Source organism: Schistocerca gregaria, chromosome 1 (assembly GCF_023897955.1).
Source record: "Schistocerca gregaria isolate iqSchGreg1 chromosome 1, iqSchGreg1.2, whole genome shotgun sequence".
Taxonomy (NCBI): Eukaryota; Metazoa; Arthropoda; class Insecta; order Orthoptera; family Acrididae; genus Schistocerca; species Schistocerca gregaria.
Window position 1 is genome coordinate 327,616,682 of NC_064920.1, and position 3,369 is coordinate 327,620,050.

Below are 3,369 nucleotides of genomic sequence, written 5' to 3' on the forward strand. Positions count from 1 at the left end.
TAATGACGTTTCCAATATATGTGGCAAACTTAGTAAAAAGAAAGTTACAAATAATAGCAACAGTACTTTATCCTGCAGTATAGACATAAGACTAAAACCAGATTCGTTGCTAAGTCTAATAGTGATCACGCATTGGATAGAACTAAACAATACTTTTGGAAATAAAGTACTAGGCTTGTGTTCCAAATACCAAATATATTGAAGGCGCTTTTTCGAAGCCTGGTTGAATCAAAGAGAGATAAGTTCAGTAAATGTGTTAACTATAAGATGAAGTACAGTGACTGCCATCATTTTTATGCTGGTCATACAAGTCATTGATTTGAAACTCGTTATAAAGCGCGTACATACTTCAGATGAGGACAGATTTGGGAGTGCATTTGGCTAATGAGCAGCATGTCGTTCGCTATATCAAACGAAATATGGAAAAACTGCGTAGGGCACCCAAAGGTAGAAGACTGGACTTGCAGGATTTGGAAATTACCTTTTTGATCAGGGATATTTTTTAAACATTTTTATGATCTTTTATAAACATACTTTTTGTTTAGTCACAATGCTTTGTAACGTGTTGTTATTCTGCTGACTGCTTATACTGTCTGTAGCCATCGTGACATCTCTTCTGTTTCGCCCAGCCTATGAACTCAGACGTCAGGCTATGACTCACTTGAGTGCGGAGTTAGGCGGTTGCAGTCATTTTGCATTGCATTGCATAAAACCTTTGAGGTTCGCCAATGACATTGTAATTCTGTCAGAGACAGCAAAGGACTTGGAAGAGCAGTTGAACGGAATGGATAGTGACTTGAAAGGAGGATATAAGATGACCATCAACAAAAGCAAAACGAGGATAATGGAATGTAGTCGAATTAAGTCGGGTGATGCTGAGGGAATTAGATTAGGAAATGAGACACCGAAAGTAGTAAACCAGTTTTGCTATTTGGGGAGAAAAATAACTGATGATGGTCGAAGTAGAGAGGATATAAAATGTAGACTGGCAATGGCAAGGAAAGCGTTTCTGAAACAGAGAAATTTGTTAACATCGAGTACAGAATTAAATGTCAGGAAGTCGTTTCTGAAAGTATTTGTATGGAGTGTAGCCATGTATGGAAGTGAAACATGGACGATAAATAGTTTAGACAAGAAGAGAATAGAAGCTTTCGAAAGAAAGCTACAAAGGAATGATGGTCAAAGTAGAGAGGATATAAAATGTAGACTGGTAATGGAAAGGAAATCGTTTCTGAAACAGAGAAATTTGTTAACATCGAATATAGATTTAAGTGTCAGGAAGTCGTTTCTGAAAGTATTTGTATGGAGTGTGGCCACGTATGGAAGTGAAACATGGACGATAAATAGTTTAAACAAGAAGAGAATAGAAGCTTTCGAAATGTGCTCCTACAGAAGAATGCAGAAGATTAGACGGGTAGATCGAATAACTAATGAGGAGGTGTTGAATAGGATTGGGGAGAAGTTTGTGGCACACTAGAAGAAGGGATCGGTTGGTAGGACATGTTCTGAGGCATCAAGGGCTCACCAATTTAGTATTGGAGGGCAGCGTAGAGGGTAAAAATCGTAGAGGGAGACCAAGAGATGTATACACTAAGCAGATTCAGAAGGATGTAGGTTGCAGTAGGTACTGGGAGATGAAGCTTGCACAGGACAGAGTAACATGGAGAGCTGCATCAAACCAGTCTCAGGGGTGAAGACCACAACAACAACAACAGTCATTTTGTAGCTTACATAACGTTTTTATCTATTTAATTACTTATATTTTTATTTATTGTATAACAAAGAAATATTTATTTTACTGACTGTACACATAATAGGTTTCAGCTGGACGTTTGCATCCCTCATTACATTTCTTGTGTATTGGTGCCCATGAGCATAGATACCTTCCTTACCTGTGAAGTGTTGATGTCGCATTGTTTTGCAGCCTAGTATACGTTGTCTTCAGTTTAATTATTTATTCTATATTCCTTTCTTTCCTCGTTTATTTCATGTAATTTTATCTCACACCAACGATCAAATTTATTTTTTATGTATTCTCCGTATATGCATATATTTTTGCATACATATTTCTAAACTTTTAAAGAAGCTAAAAAAAACTAAACTTCTCCCGAACAGACCATGAAGGTCCAATGGTACCGACCGGCCACCGTGTCGTCCTCACACATAGGCATCACTGGATGCGGATATGGAGGGGCATGTGGTCAACACACCGCTCTCCTGGCCGTATGTCAGTTCCCCAGATCGTGGAATCAAGTAGCTCCTCAATTTGCCTCACAAGGACTGACTGCGTCTCGTTTGCCAACAGCGCTCGGCAGAACAGACGGTAACCCATTCAAGTGCTAGCCCAGCCCGACAGCGCTTAACTTCGGTGATCTGACGGGAACCGGTGTTACCACTGCAGCAAGACCGTTGGCTTTCCAAACTTTTATATTACGTTATATAGATCGTAAGAAGACATTATCTAATTCATTCTTCTATGCACTCTTTAATTTTTGTATTTTATTGTGTATGTTCTTATTTATGGTAGCTATGTGTCCTCATGCATTACCTGTCGACACGTTGTTCTATCCTCGCGTGCCTGCACAAACACGCACAGCTGATTAGTCTGCTTGAAAATCTGGATGGGCCACACATTACTAAACCCACTAGCATTCCTGTAGACAGTATACTTTGTCTAAAAAGTTGCTGATGCAACGATATTGTGTGCAAAGTACTGTACCTCAGCTGCGCGGTATTAGCCGAGCGGTCTTGGGCGCTACATTCATGGACTGTGCGGCTGGCCCTGGCGGAAGTTCGAGTCCTCCCTCCGGCAAGGGTGTGCGTGTTTGTCCTCAGGATAATTTAGGTTAAGTAGTGTGTAAGCTTTGGGACTGATGACCTTAACAGTTAAGTCCCATAAGATTTCACACAACACTGTACGTCAATGCAGTTTGTTAAGTTGGGGTTTGTACTCAGCATATTTCTACTTGCTTTTTCAACTTGTCTATTTTGTTTTTTGTCTCTGTCTAATTCTTATAAATGGTCCAATCGAAACATCTTCAGCAGTCTAAATTTGCAGTTGTTATTTTATTTGATTAACCAGTTTCAGCGCTACGTTTAGCTGAAACTGGTTGCTCAAATAAAATCACAACTGGAAATTTAGACGGCTGAAAAAGTTGTGACTAGACAACTTACAATGAACAGCAAAGATCCCGCAACCACCGGTATAAAGATGGGCTTATCGAGGTTAAATTCTTAGGTTTTGAATGGTTGATATTTTATCTCAGTAGTATGTGCAATTATTATATTGAGATTCGTCTCTTACATGAGCATCTACTGTGATCCAAAGTGAACCGTGGCCACTCCAAGTCAATCTATCGATAGTATTTC

General features: G+C 39.5%; 1 pseudogene; it reads right to left on the minus strand.

Annotated features, from left to right (window-relative positions):
* Window positions 1-2,296: 2,296 nt before the first annotated feature.
* LOC126289398 (5S ribosomal RNA) lies at window positions 2,297-2,414 on the minus strand (annotated as a pseudogene).
* Window positions 2,415-3,369: the final 955 nt, after the last annotated feature.